This window comes from Monodon monoceros, unplaced genomic scaffold, assembly GCF_005190385.1.
Source record: "Monodon monoceros isolate NGI ecotype Baffin Bay Population unplaced genomic scaffold, NGI_Narwhal_1 Super_Scaffold_18, whole genome shotgun sequence".
Lineage (NCBI taxonomy): Eukaryota > Metazoa > Chordata > Mammalia > Artiodactyla > Monodontidae > Monodon > Monodon monoceros.
In genome coordinates, this window is record NW_021703774.1 from 137,390,800 (window position 1) to 137,406,563 (window position 15,764).

A 15,764-nucleotide genomic window follows, 5' to 3' on the forward strand; every position below is an offset into this window, starting at 1 on the left:
AACCTGTGCTCTTGTGTATCCTAATTTGGATAGAGAGGAAAACATGGGCATAATATAAATGATCTTTTCTTGGACTTTATGGTAAGGAAGGAAGTCATGTTTGGGTTAGAGGGGTAACAGTGCTCTTCTAATAGTATTCCTTGGTAACAGGGTTACGAAAGCTGTCTTATGTGTGAAAAATGCTGGGAGAAACTCCTGCAAAATTGAGGGTGTGTGTGCAATTTGGAGAGAATAGAAAAGTCTGGGGGAGAGAAGTCTGAGGACAAAACAGAGAGAGGCGGCTCCTAGTGAAGGTCAGCTGTGTCCCTGTTGAAGAGGAGGAAAGGGTTGAAAGTTTGAGAAAACTGGGAGAGGGAGAAGGAGAAGATAGCATTAAAAGAGAAGCTTAGAGAGAAACTTAAAAGACTCAGGAGAGTGAAAGTGAGGAGAGAGGAGGAAAAGAAGAAAGACTAGGGAGAACAAGAGGAGAAAAGGGAATGAGAATGTGCAGAGGAGATCTACAGCAAGTAAGCCTTCATGGGTCAGAGAGACAAAGGGGAACCTTGAGGTTTCTCTCAAGGTTGTAGAAGTCTGGAGGGCCCCTGGAGGAGTGTTGGGAGAGATCTAAGGCAGGGCAAGGATTCTGGAACTGGACCAAGGGCTGTCTAAACAAGAAAAATCAGAGCTGCATATAAGATGAACTGGTGATCCCTCCAAGGATCCCTTTGACAGCCTACGCTCCAAAGCGGTACGTGATCTTGGGTCATATTCTCTGGGGAACTTTGGCGACACAGCAAGATTTTCCATTGATGTTGTCTAACCTTAAGGAAATCTCTCTCTAAAATATTGTTGTCTTGCAAGGTGGGGGTACTTAGCTATTTAGAAGGTGTGTTTCTCAGGCTCTCAGAGACATCAAAGTAAGTGAAGTGTGGCAAGTCTCCCCTCTCCCCAAATCTGGCATGTCTATGTTTCCAGTCAGTATTTTTTTTTGAAGGAAAATATATCTGTAGATACTATAGCCTTTGCTCAGAGATTCTGAGAAGCCTATCATTTTTAAAGCTTGAAAATATTTGGTTGGTTTTCTCTCCCATATAATAGTGGAAGTGGAATTTAGGACAAACCTCTTAAATCAATTTGGCAGTATACATCAGGAATCTTTAAAAATTTCACACTACTTGATATAGAAATCCCACATCTGAGAATTTTCTCTGACGAAATAATCTTATAGTGCTTTATACATTTATGCAAAAAGCATTATTTAGAATAGAAAAAAATTAGGAGTAACTTAAATGCCTAACAATATGGGACCGGTTAAACAAACTCTGGCACCTTCTCTTATATAATATTTTGCAGTTGCTAAAACTGTATTTACAAAGAATTCTTAATGATGGGGAGAAATACTTATGATAAAATATTAAGTAAAAATATATTATGTGCAAAGTGTGATCTCAACTATGCTAAAATGCATTTAAAAAAAAAAAGACTGAAAGGAAATATGCCAAAAAGTTGTTTAGATTGATTGTCTTAAGACAGTGGGGTATGGTCTATTGTTATTGTTATTTTCTTCTTTATGTTTTCCTAAATTTTCCAGATTTTCTGCAAAGGGCATGTAATTCTATTATAATCAAAAAAAATAAAAATTTAGTTTTAAAAGTTTAAGAAAACAGGGGACTAAATATTTACAAACATAAGTCACTTAGTCAAAAATAATTTTACAAAAGATTTAGAAGTTGTAAAAAAATGTTAAAGGAAATAAAGCAAAATTGTTAAAAAGAATAAAATGAAACTTTTATTTAAAAATATTAATTTAAAATTTTTTTATTAAAAATAAAACTTAAAATGCAAGTGGTTATGAAAACTATATAACAACATGAGAAATGCATATGATTTAAGGTTAAATGAAAATGAGACAAAATCATCAAGATTACAACTATCCAGTCCAACACTGTAAGCAACTACATTCAGCTCACAATGTGCAGTAGGCACCCAGTAAAAGGGACTTCTGTATACACACTGCCCTCCTACAGCAGCTAGCACCTGAACCTTTCCACCCTTTGCACTCTTGCCCTTTGCCTCCTCATTTTATTGGGTTTTTTTTATACATCTTTATTGGAGTATAATTGCTTTACAATGGTGTGTTAGTTTCTGCTTTATAACAAAGTGAATCAGTTATACATATACATATGTTCCCATATCTCTTCCCTCTTGCGTCTCCCTCCCTCCCACCCTCCCTATCCCACCCCTCTAGGTGGTCACAAAGCACCTAGTTGATCTCCCTGTGCTATGCAGCTGCTTCCCACTAGCTAGTTTGGTAGTGTATATATGTCCATGCCACTCTCTCACTTTGTCACAGCTTACCCTTCCCCCTCCCCATATCCTCAAGTCCGTTCTCTAGTAGGTCTGTGTCTCATTTTAGACGCATATTTCTGATTTGGTTTTCTTTTAGATTCTGCCTTGCTCCTGCCAAAATATGTTCAGAGACTACTTTTAGTTATGCTTCTCCATATCTGACCTAGTCCCTGGTACTCTGCTATCAGCATAGGCCAGCTACCTTATCCTGAAGAGTGAACTGTTTTTTTTAAAAAAAAGGAGAAAGACTGGTAGGAAGTCCAGTATACCAAAATACTAATAGTACTGTAGTAGGATTATCCATAGTTTATGCCACTTTTCTTTAGGTTTGAGATTTTTGCAATGTGGTTATGTTAGGTTTATTATTTAAAGTTTGAATTAAAGTCACTTGCCAAGTACTTTCACAGGTAATTATTGAATTCCCTCCCTTTCGTGATTTACAAGGATGGATATAAAATTGATAAACCTTTAGCTAAGAAGATACTGGGTCTGAGATCCTAGCTGGGTCAGAGAAACTGTTCTTCACCTTTTTCTCTCCAAAGTAGACTCTGCACAGCCAAAACAGAGATATGGGATTATCTAAAACTTTAGATACTCTCCAACAGCTGTAGGAACAAGTCAAAACTCTTTAATATGGCTCCCGAAACCCTTCACAATCTATTGCCATTCCACTTCTCCAACTTTTATATCCCAGTAATCTGCTAACCTTTTTCTTTCTTCCTTACCCTATGCTATATCAGACTACTTGCCATTCCTTAAACACATATTCACTTTTTTCACTTTTTTAAATTGATATATAAGATTCATATAGCAAGAAGCACAAAACTTAAGTGCACAACTCAGTGGTTGTTCACAGATGTATGCATGCGTGACCACCACCCAGATCAAGCTCTAGAAAATTTCTAATACTCTAAAACACTCCCCTGTACCACTTTCCAGTCTGTATCTACATCCCCACCCAGAGATTACAACTATTCTGTCTTCCATCAACAAAAATTAATTTTCTGTTCTTGAATTTAAAAAAATGGAAACACACCATATACATTCCTTAAAACACACAGTATATCTTAATGTTTCCTCTGAGAATAGGAATGTTGAATATCTGTCATGTGCTAGTGTTCTCCCATTCAGCATCCATGGCAGAAATTACTAATTCATCATTCCTTCTTATTGCGCCTAGATTGAGTTTTAGGCTCCTTTACTAAACTGCATACCAGCAGTCACTACTGGTTGTTCAGAGTTGGCACTAGTGAAACCTCCCTGGATAAGAATAACCTCTTCTACATGAGAACTTTTATCTCTGCCATTCACAACACAGTTAATAAGTCGTTAAAGTCTCGTTATCCTATCACTGTAACATCTCTCTGGTCTGTCCTTTTTTCTATTCCTACTGCTTCTGCTTATTTCAAGCTTTCATAATCCCTCACCTGATTTTCTACAATATCCCCTTACTGTTTTCCCTGCCTTCAGTTTTGGCTCCTCTATTCTTATCTACCCACTGCTAATTAATTTTTTTAGCATTGAAATACGACTACATCATTCTCCTGGTTGAAACCCTTTAAGGACTACCTTTCAGGTTAAGGCTAGGGGCTTAGCATGGTATTGCAGGCCTCATGATCTGTCCCTGCCCATCTCTCCAGTATCATCTCTTGCACCCTGCCCTCCAGTATTCCAGCTTCTTGCAGATTCCTGAAACATGTCCTGCCCTTTTCCTTCTCTACATCTTGAATGCTCCTCCTCTCCTTTAGATGGCTGTTTCACTCACCCTTCAAGGATATTTCAAGAATATTTATTATCCAAACTTTTGTTGATCATTCTTTCCTAACAAAAGATTATTCTCTCCCAGACAAAATTAGTTATCCCTTATTTGCGTTCTCATACATAAACTTATGGCAATTATCATGTTCTATCAGTACCTGTTTACATTTCTGAGAGCCCCTTGAGGGAAAAGAGCTTTGCAGCTCCAGAACTCATCAGAGTGCATGTCATTTTTTTTTTAACAATTTTTTAATGTTCTGGTAAAATACACAAAACATAAAATGTACTACCTTTACCTTTTTTTTTTTTTTTTTGAGGTACGCGGACCTCTCACTGTTGTGGCCTCTCCCGTTGTGGAGCACAGGCTCCGGACGCGCAGGCTCAGCGGCCATGGCTCACGGGCCCAGCCGCTCCGCGGCATGTGGGATCCTCCCGGACCGGGGCATGAACCCACATCCCCTGCATCGGCAGGCAGACTCTCAACCACTGCGCCACCAGGGAAGCCCTAACTTTACCATTTTAAGTGTACAGTTCAGTAGCATTAAATACATTCATATTGTTGTGCAACCATCACCACCATTCATCTCCAGAACTTTTTTCATCTTGCAAAATTGAAACGCTATACTTATTAAACAGTAATTCCTCATTCTCCCCTCTCCCCAGTCCCTGGCAACCACCATTCTACTTTCTATGATTTTGTCTATTCTAAGTACGTTATGTAAGTAGAATCACACAGTATTTGTCTTTTTGTGACTGGCTTATTTCACTTAGCACAGTGTCATTAAGGTTCATCCATGTTGTAGCATATGTAGAATTTCCCTTTTTTTTTTTAAATTGGAGTATAATTTAAAAGTACAATATTGGAGGACAATATTGTGTTAGTTTCTGCTCTACAATGAAGTGAATCAGCTATATGTATACATATATCCCCTCCCTCTTGGACCTCCTGTCCCCCCTCCCACCATCCCACCCATCTAGGTCATCATAGAGCACCGAGCTGAACTTCCTGTGCTTTATAGGACGTTCCCGCTAGCTATATATTTTATGCATGGTAGTGTATATATGACAATCCTAATCTCCCAATTTGTCCCGCCCTTCCCTTCCCCCCCATGTCCACTTGTACGTTCTCTACGTCTATGCCTCTATTCTTGCCCTGCAAATAGGTTCATCTGTACCATTTTTCTAGATTCCACATATACGCCTTAATATATGATATTTGTTTTTCTCTTTCTGGCTTATTTCACTCTGTATGACAGGCTCTAGGTCCATTCAAATCTCTACAAATGGCCCAATTTCATTCCTTTTTATGGCTGAGTAATTATCCATTCATCTGTCGATGGACATTTAGGTTGTTTCCATGTCCTGGCTATTGTAAATAGAGCTGCAGTGAACATTGGGGTACGTGACTCTTTGAATTATGGTTTTCTCAGGGTATATGCCCAGTACTGGGATGGCTGGGTCATATGGTAGTTCTATTTTTAGTTTTTTAAGGAACCTCCATACTGTTCTCCACAGTCGGTGTATCAATTTACATTCCCACCAACAGTGTAAGAGGGTTCCCTTTTCTCCACACCTTCTCCAGCATTTATTGTTTCTAGATTTTTTGATGACGGCCATTCTGACTGGTGTGAGGTGATACCTCATTGTAGTTGTGATTTGCATTTCTCTAATGATTAGTGATGCCGAGCATCTTTTCATGTGCCTGTTGGCCATGGGTATGTCTTCTTTTTTTGTGTGTGTGTGTTCACTTACTTTAATAACAATACATTTACCATGTTATCACCATGGAATGTAAATTCAGGTTAGACAAGAGAATCTCACAAGTACAACAAAGCATTCTGTAGTATACCAAAGTTTGTATAATGTCTGACCAATCCAGCTTGCTCATAAATCACTTCCATTACAGGCAATTTATTTAGTTTAACATTTATGATTCTTTCAGAGAAAATAAACAGACTGCACACATTTAAAAAGTATTTTTCATTTACCTTTGCATTAGCACTTAAAATACACACTTCTATTTCAAAATGCCATTTAAAAATTATTCTAAGATAACAGCAGCAAACTATAATTCTGCAATTACAAAACAGCTAAACGGGGATCTACAGTTAAGTTATTCTCATGTTTACAACTATGATTCTGAAACACACTACTTCAAAGCAACTGTTACCAGCTCTTTAGGTTTGGTTTAAAAACACACACATAGTTGCTGGGAGGTTTATAATGTTGTATTCCGTGCACTGTTCTGAAAGGGTTCTTCAAGAGCCAACCAGACCTTAAAAACAGTACTCAGTCCACAAGGCAGTCAGAAAGAGTTAAATTAACTGGGGTAAATAGGATTCCTACATTACATCAAAAGCATATGATATTCTGCAGCAACTGGGAGCATTTTCAGGTTTGACATGTTGTCCTCTTTACAACTAATTTTATCAGAAGAGTTTAAGAAGGTGGACAGTGTACCACTATCAAGTGCATTTAAAAGTGACATGTTTTTGTGCTAATCTGACTCCCCTGAAAGACCTAGCTAGTGAACTAGTCACTAGGCAAATCAAGCCTGCAAGAAAGGAAGCCAATATTCAAATTATCATGTTATTGTCCGACCCACAGAATTTATTTTCAACATAAACATATAACCTCAATATGAGATGTCTAACTAAAGCAAGCACCACCAAGACCAAGACAGCATCTCCTCTTCTAAGGTTTAGGTTCTGCCCAGAATTCTTGATACATGGAATAGCCCATACCAAGAGTCATTGCTCCCACAACAAAGCCTTGGGCTGCCACGTGCATGTGGATCAGGTGAACAGACATTTTAGTATTGCCCCTGCTCTTCAATTTATATAATCCATATGCAAAGATTGCTGCAAAACCTGCCATTCCAATGGGGACAAATGGTGCCTCTCTAGCTTTTTGGATAAGTTTAGATCCCTGATCTTCATCGTATGAAGAAAGAGAAACATCTGTGTCACTTGACATAGTGATTGAAGAATCTTCAGACAACGGCACGACATCACAGTCTCCTACTGGCTTCTCGGTATGTCTTCTTTGGTGAAATGTCTATTTAGGTCTTCTGCCCATTTTTGGATTGGGTTGTTTTTTTGATATTGAGCTGCGTGAGCTGTTTGTATATTTTGGAGATTAATCCTTTGTCTGTTGCTTCGTTTGCAAATATTTTCTCTCATTCTGAGGGTTGTCTTTTCATCTTGTTTATCGTTTTCTTTGCTGTGCAAAAGCTTTTAAGTTTAATTAGGTCCCATTTGTTTATTTTTGTTTTTATTTTCATTACTCTAGGAGGTTGGTCAAAAAAGATCTTGCTGTGGTTTATGTCAAAGAGTGTTTTTCCTACTTTTTCCTCTAAGAGTTTTATAGTGTCTGGTCTTACATTTAGGTCTTTAATCCATTTTGAGTTTATTTTTGTGTATGGTTTTAGGAAATGTTCTAATTTCATTCTTTTACATGTGGCTATCCAGTATTCCCAGCACCACTTATTGAAGAGGCAGTCTTTTCTCCATTGTATGTTCTTGCCTCCTTTGTCATAAATTAGGTGATCATATGTGTGCAGGTTTATCTCTGGGCTTTCTATCCTGTACCATTAATCTATATTTCTGGTTTTATTCCAGTACCATACTGTTTTGATTACTGTAGCTTTGTAGTATAGTTTGAAGTCAGGGAGGTTGATTCCTCCAGCTCCGTTTTTCTTTCTCAAGATTGCTTTGGCTATTTGGGGTTGTTGGTGTTTCCATACAAATTGTAAAAGTTTTTGTTCTAATTCTGTGAAGAATGCCATTGGTAATTTGATAGGGATTGCATTAAATCTGTAGATTGCTTTGCATAGTATAGTCATTGTCTCAATATTGATTCTTCCAATCCAAGAACATGGTATATTTCTCCATCTGTTTATGTCATCTTTGATTTCTTTCATCAGCGTTTTATAGTTTTCTGAGTATATGTCATTTCCTCTTTAGGTAGGTTTATTCCTAGGTATGCATTTCCTTTCTTTTTAAGGCTGAATAATATTCCATTACATGTATATACCACATTTGCTTATCCATTCATCTGTCAATGAATACTTGGATTGCTTTCACTTTTTAGCTATTGTGAATAATGCTGCTATGAATATGGGTGTAAAATACCTCTTTGGTACCCAGTTTTCAAGTCTTTGGAGTATATGCCCAGAAGTGTAATTGCTGAATTATATGGTAATTCTTTTTTGTTTGTTTGTTTTAAAAGAAGGAGTCAGTGTTTCTAGAATTTTTGTTTTTGGTTGTGCTGGTCTTAGTTGTGGAAGGTGGGATCCCTAGTTGCAGCTTGCCAACTCCATAGTTGCAGCATGCATGTGGGATCTAGTTCCCTGACCAGGGATTGAACCTGGGCCCCCTGCATCGCGAGTGTGGAGTCTTTTTATTTTTTTTTTAATTAATTATTTTTGGCTGCATTGGTTCCTCGTTGCTGCATGTGGGCTTTCTCTAGTTGTGGCAAGTGGGAGCTACTCTTTGTTGCAAAGTGCGGGCTTCTCATTGCAGTGGCTTCTCTTGTTGTGGAGCATGGGCTCTAGGCACGCAGGCTTCAGTAGCTGTGGCATACGGGCTCAGTAGTTGTGGCTCGCGGGCTCTAGAGCACAGCCTCAGTAGTTGTGGCACATGGGCTTAGTTGCTCCATGGCATGTGGGATCTTCCCAGACCAGGACTTGAACCCATGTCTCCTGCATCGGCAGGCGGAGTCTTAACCACTGCACTACCAGGGAAGTTCCTATATGGTAATTCTATTTTTAAGTTTTTGAGGAAACACTATACTGTTTTCCACAGTAGCTATATCTTTTTACATTCCAACCATCAGTGTACAGCATTCTAATTTCTCTACATACTCACCAACACTTGTTAGTTTCTAGTTTTTTTGTTTTTTGTTTTATGATAGTAGCCATCCTAATGGGTGTGAGATACAATGGTATCTCATTATAGGTTTGATTTGCATTTCCCTAATGATTGGCAATGTTGAACATCTTTTCATGTGCATACCGGTCATTTGTAAATCTTCTTCAGAGAAATGTGTATTCAGGTCCTTTTCCTGTTTTTGAATCAGGTTGTTTGTTTTTTTGTTGTTGAGTTTTAGTTCTCTCTATATTGTAGATATTAATTCCTTATCAGATATATGATTTGTGAACATTTTCTCCCATTCTGTGGGTTGCCTTTTTACTCTGTTGATACTGTCTTTTGTGCACAAAAATTTAATTTTCTTGAAGTCCAATTTGTCCATATTTTGTTTGTTGCCTGTGCTTTTGGTGTCATATCCAAGAAGTCACTGCCAAATCCAATGTTGTGAAGGTTTTGCCCTATATTTTTATCTAACAGTTTTATTATTTTAGGTCTTACACTTAGGTCTCAGATCCATTTTGAGTTAATTTTTTCATATGGTGTTAGGTAAGGGTCCAACTTCATTCTTTTGCAATGTGACTATCCATGCACCATTTTCCCAGTCAAAAAGACTTTTTCCCATTGAATGGTATCAGCACCATTATCAAAAATCATTTGACCATATATGTGAAGATTTACTTCTGGACAGAATGCATGACATTTTATAGGATACAACGATGAATCAGAGTACAGATTGTCCTAACACACTAGAATTGGTCATAAGGAAATTGTTAGAATGGAGTTGGATCTTATTTTTGTTTTGGAGAAAAAGGGGGGAGAAGATTTGATTTAGAGAAAGTAAAATAGCTGACTTAAAGGGAGTTCATGTCAGAATTAAAGACCTTTAGACACTTTTCCTGCCCTAGTTCATCTAGTTCACATCCTTGTTTTTATATATGAAGAAAAAGAGACATGGTGTTACTCTTGAGGTAAGAATTACCAAAAAAAAAGACATTATAGTAGAAAGATTTCAGCTCAGTAAAGGAAAAACTTCTAACATCTAGCATAGATAAATGTGGGGAGAAATGAGCTCTCTATTAAGTACAAATATTCAAACAGAAATTGTGTTACCGAATTAGATTCGAGGCCCCCCTCTTGGGGCCCTAGCTGAACTGAAGATCCCCTGGCTCTATCAGGGAGCTCTTTCTCACTCAGCTTCACACTGCCAATAATGAAACTGAGTTTGGTACAAGCAAGACAGGCTTTTTTATTCAATGGCCAGAGAATGGAGAAGGGGAGCTCATGCTCTAAAAGCACCTCTCTCCAAAGGGAGAGGAGTAAGGGAATTTTAAGCAAACAGGTCAACAGAGCTCTAGGAAAGGAGCAGAGATTTTCATGGGCAGCTGGGGCATGCACAGTCTTTCATGTTCCTTTTCATGCACCAACTGTCCCTAGAAGAGTACAAATCCCCACTTTGGGTGGAGATCTTAGCATCGTAATGAAGTGAAGGTAACTTTCAGATACCTCCATGTTTCATCTGAGCAGGAACATTCCTGTGATCAAGTCAAAGCTGGTTAGGAGCAGTTGACCATTGTATATCTCTCAAAGCACGTATCTCTTAAAATACAGCTGCAAAGCATCTCTGCCAATACCAGGAGGTATTTTGAAACAAACACAGAGATAAATCAGGGCAAGTGTATTTCAGCTCTCAGGGGTTGGTATGGAAACACAGAGATAAATCAAGGCAAGGAAAGCAGTGACCTTTAGCCTACTTTGCCCACCATCTTGGATCTAGCCTTTTCAGTCTGGTTTTACTGTGGTCCTTCGTGGCATCCTGTTGATAAAATACAACTAGCTTGTATGGTTAAAAAATAAAAATAAAAATAACAAAACAAGTTTCTGTGCCTGGGACCTGGGCTGCATAGCATGTAAATTTTGCTGTAGAAAGCAGGTCTGATCATCTTGCTTGCAAATGTTCTGTGACGTTAACTTCAGGAAAAAGGCCATTTTTAAAAATGGCATACGTGGCTCTTATAATGTGGTCCTAGGCTACAATTATAGCATCATTTCCTGGCCTGTATCTATGTTCTTGATATATCCAACTATATGAACTCTAATGTCTTTTCTAACTCTCAGATCTTATGCACATTAAAGAAAAAGCCTCCTTGAAAAAAAAAAACCAGACCTTTTTTTTTTTTGGCGGTACGCGGGCCTCTCACTATTGTGGCCTCTCCCATTGCGGAGCACAGGCTCCGGATGCGCAGGCTCAGCGGCCATGGCTCACGCGCCCAGCCGCTCCGCGGCATGTGGGATCTTCCCGGACTGGGGCACGAACCCGTTTCCCCTGCATTGGCAGCAGGACTCTCAACCACTGCGCCACCAGGGAAGCCCCAACAGACCGTTTTTAACACTTCAAGGAAGTACACTAAAGGGTATGGCTGTAGTTAAAAATTCCACACAATGAATCCTCAGAACAAATAAAATGGAATCAATGGGTAGCAAGTACTCACATGTGCTAGTGTGAGTCTGTGGGCACATTAAATCCACACTGGGGCAGCTGAGAAGAAACTTGATTTTAAGGAGAAAGGGAATTAATTTTTGTTGAATGTTTACTACGAAATAGGCATTTAAACATATTTTAGCTTATTTAATTTTAAGAATGCAAAAAGACAAAAAGAAATCGATCCTTTACACTATCTTTGAGGTGAGCCTTAGAGGCTCTGGTATTGCCTGCTATTTTCTTTTTTTTTTTTTTTTTTTTTTTTTTTTGCGGTACGCGGGCCTCTCGCTGTTGTGGCCTCTCCCATTGCGGGGCACAGGCTCCGGACGCGCAGGCTCAGCGGCCATGGCTCACGCGCCCAGCCGCTCCGCGGCATGGGGGATCTTCCCGGACCGGGGCACAAACCCGCGTCCCCTGAATCGGCAGGCGGACTCTCAACCACTGTGCCACCAGGGAAGCCCGCATGCATGCTATTTTTAAGAATCACAATAATTTTAAACTTTGAACTTATCATCTGCTTTACAGACAACTTAGAGTGTCAACAAGCAATTTCCAGGTACTTTCTGAGCATCAGAATTGTTCTGGGTGCTGGGAATACACAGGTGAAGAAGACATGGTTAGGACCACATTATGAGACTCTTTTTGACTGGAGCTTATCATCAGTCAGGGTCTGTAAAAGGTTACCAACCACTGAAGTCTCTCTCCTTGAAGAAGTCAGGTATATAGAAAAAAAAGGAGCCTCAGAAAAAAAACTTTAGCAGATCTGATCATATCTCTCCCTTACTTATGAATGTTCAGTAACTCCCCATTAACTACAGGATAAAACCTGTTTTTTTGAATAACATACATGGCGCTTTATGATTTGTTCCCTTTATGATTTACCAGTAGATCTTGGTTTCAGCAGACTTATCTCTAAGGTACCTTTCTTGTTCTGATTTAATTTACTCACCAAATCACCTTTTCATCCAATATGATGATTTTTGGATTGCGTTTTCCTATCACCGAGGAAGAGAATAGAATATGAATACTGATCCATTGGGCAATTATATTCCTCATTACATATGATGAAATAAGATTTTTGCTGTAAGTAATTTTCACCTGAGTTTGGGTGAAATTGAGCTCCCCGAACTTCTGAACTGGAAGGCTAAATTTGGAGACTTAACCACAATCATGAGGTCTTCCTTGCAAGTATCAGATATAAGTCCTTAGTATATATATACAGCGCAGTATCAGATACAAGTCCTTAGTGTATTTATACAGAGCCGTCAGATATTTACCATTTAATTTCTCATTAAGATGTTGGTGATTCAATGGAAAGAACACAGAACTGGTATTCTAGGCCTGCCTGTGACTTACTGTATGACCCTGGCCACTAATTAAGTCTCTTATACCCTAAGTTCCCTCGTTTTTTGCGTAGAAATACTTGCTCTATACGTGTGTTCTATTGTGATGATAAGCAAGAGTATAGTTGCCAAAATTCCATTCAATGAGTACGTAGGCATTATAAGGAATACACATGCTAAGTATTTGCACTCAGGTTGATAATTTATTGGAGTCAGACTCATAAAAGTAATGTGTAGGGATTCAGAGAATGGAGGAATCACATTCAGCGATGTGTGCAGGGGTGGTGATCAAGATGATTTAATAAAGGAGGTAGGAGTTGAGCTGGATCTTGAGGAATAGGAAAGGTGGTAGAAGAGCATTAGCTGGAAGGGATAAGAGCAGAGAGGCACTGGGATTCTCAGTCTGGCCCCAGCCTTTGTTTTCAGACTCATTATCTTCTGTACACTCTAGACAAAATGATGTTCTCCAAATCACTGACTTGTGTCCGGCACATAGTAGGCAAACCTCCAAGGTTCAGCTTCTACCTCTTCCATTAAACCCTCACTCAAGTGGAATTTAACATGCTCTCCTCTGCAACTAAGATGTTAGTATCATCTTAATGTCTCTACAGGCTTTAAATTTGGGACCTGCTACTTTCCTTACATCCTCTCTGTCAAGTAGGTATTCTGCCGTTGAAAACTTACAGATAAAGAAACTCAGAGGGTGTATTTGGCCAAAGTCAAACAACTGATAAGTGCTGAAGCCAGGTAGAGCTCTTTTGACTTGAAATCCACTACTGTACGCACTACACTGGAGCGCCCTGGCATGAGACAGGTGGAGTAAAATGTATTGATACTTAATTCTCAGAGCTCTAATTTTCTCATTTATAAATGAGAGCAGTAGCACGGACCTCATGGGATTGTTTTAATTTTTTTTTTGGCCACACCGCTTTTGGGATCCCAGTTCCCTGACCAGGGATGGAACCCGAGCCCCTTGCAGTGGAAGCGGAGCTCTAACCACTGGATCGGCAGGGAATTCCCTGTTATAAGAATTAAATGGTAAAATATGTGAACTCCCTAGCTCAGTGACTAGCACTTAGTGGTCCCTTCTCACCAAGCTTCAGATTCATGTAGGCATAAATACACAAATAAGAAATATCCAGTTCTGGGGTGCAAAGAAGACGGATTCTGCAGAGAGGCCTTCTGTAAACTTTTACAGGCCCCAGCCTCTGAGTCACATCATGAGAAATTTTATAAGGCAGCATCTTGTAAAGACTTAAGATTTTGCATTTTCCCCCACGTCCAACCTATCATATCCTTTTCCTGCCTCAGCATGTGTCAAATGCAAGGACTGTAGTTGTGTGACTTGTCCAGCTTTGAGGTTAGAGGGTGGTTGAATAATCTCCAAGGCTGGGATCTTAAAAAAAATTAACCAAACTATCCTTTCCGATCGGGACTTTTAATTACTATGTGGAGGAACCTACATTAAAAGCAAGAGGGGGAGAAGGCTCATGGATGGTAGTTGATTCCAAACCCACGTGAAACTAAATAAATGATTTCTTAAATCTTTTACCGGGGTGGAGGGTGGGATACTCTTGTGATTTCTCTCGAGCTCCTTAACTCCAGAATTGGCTGCACTTTAAAAGAAAAGGATTCCAGCTTCGGTGGGCTGGTGGCAAAGTGAATAGGCGGGGAATGGTGGGGCGGCCCGGGAGGATTCCCCTGTCTACCTACTCGCTGGTGTTCAGAAGCCCGCTCTAGCCGCCAAGGGTCCGCGGAGGCGCGGGCCGGGTCAGTTCTGTAAGCCAGGCTCAGAGGTGCACGTCCAAGGCCGGGGCTTCCTTCCCCTGGGGGACGGCTTTCGGGCCCTCTTCCCGCTTGGGGGCCTCCGTAGGGAGGTCCACAGCCCAGGAAGCCAACCTGAGCGGCGCGGCAGTGCCCGCGACCCCGGCCTCCTCAAGCACGCCAGCGTCCTCGCGCCGCTCCCCAGGAGGGCCCAGCGGGGGAGATGGACTTCGCGACCCTCGTTCGGTGGCCCCGCCCCTCCCTGCGAGCCCGTTGTGACTTCAACCTTCCCCCAGCGCTAGAGGGCCCCGCCCCCTCTCCGCGGGCTAAAGAGTGTCCTCGCGCGCTCGCCCCTTCCCTCAGCGTGAGTGTGAGTGCGCTGCCCTCTCACCTCGGCGTTGTTTCCCTCCTCCCCATTGTTCGCCGTCTCTACCACAAGGCCCCGAACGTAGCCCCACCCCCATTGGTGTTTACTACCCCCCACCCCGGTTTAACCAGTGCCCAGGGGACCCCAAAACGGAGGGAGGGGGCACCCCCAAACTCTTCCCTCTGCGCCTCTTCTCCGGGGTTTCCTGCGCATCTATTCCCTACCCCTGCCCGGGTCAGGACTCCATTCGGGGCTCCGTCCCTCTCTCCCCTCCCCCTCTCCCCCGGCTCCCCTTCTCTCTCGGCCCCCTCCCCTCAGCGGGTCCTCCTCTTTCTCTCCCCCTCTCTCCTCCCCCTCCCCATCCCTTCCCCCCCACAATGCAGTTCGCGGCGCGGCGGACATGGCGGTGGTGCCCTGAGCTCGTCGTGTCCTGGCCTCCAGCGGCGGCGGCAGTGACGGCGGCAGCGGGAGGCGGAGGCGGAGCGGGAGCCACTGAGATGAGGAGGCGCCGCGCGCGCCTGTAGCTCGCGGGCCTCGCAGGTACGGAGGTTCCGGCCGCGGCGCAGCACCCGGCGCCCAAGGGGGTGTGCTCGGGGCAGGCCGGGCGGCCCCCTCTTCGCCCTCAGGTGCTGCGGCTCGCAGGTGTCGCGGGCCCGGCCCGAGCCCGTGTCAGCCGTCCTCTTGGGGCCTGACACTTCTTTCTTTGCCGGAATGCGCTTCGGGTGTCCCAGGGGAAGGCAGAGATAAGGGAGGTAGGGGCGGCGGCCTGGGCTTCCTGAGGAGGGCATCGGGGAGCTTTGGGGCCGAACTCCACAGCGAGGCTGGGGCGCTCGGCCCCTGAGCTGAAACCTGTA

General features: G+C 41.8%; 1 protein-coding gene and 1 pseudogene across 11 annotated transcripts in view; one reads left to right on the forward strand and one right to left on the reverse strand.

Moving 5' to 3' along the window:
• Nucleotides 1-6,696: 6,696 nt before the first annotated feature.
• On the reverse strand, nt 6,697-7,070 carry LOC114899975 (annotated as a pseudogene). The gene has a single exon (XR_003794670.1). The product of XR_003794670.1 is annotated as an HIG1 domain family member 1A, mitochondrial pseudogene (transcript).
• An 8,223-nt stretch (nt 7,071-15,293) lies between these two features.
• The window catches only part of TUT4 (terminal uridylyl transferase 4), a 142,878-nt gene continuing 142,407 nt past the window's right edge, over nt 15,294-15,764 (forward strand). For all 10 annotated transcript variants that reach the window (XM_029227459.1, XM_029227456.1, XM_029227452.1 and 7 more), the window contains exon 1: nt 15,294-15,450. The gene's annotated coding sequence lies outside the window, so the exon portion shown is untranslated. The remainder of the gene's footprint in view (nt 15,451-15,764) is intronic.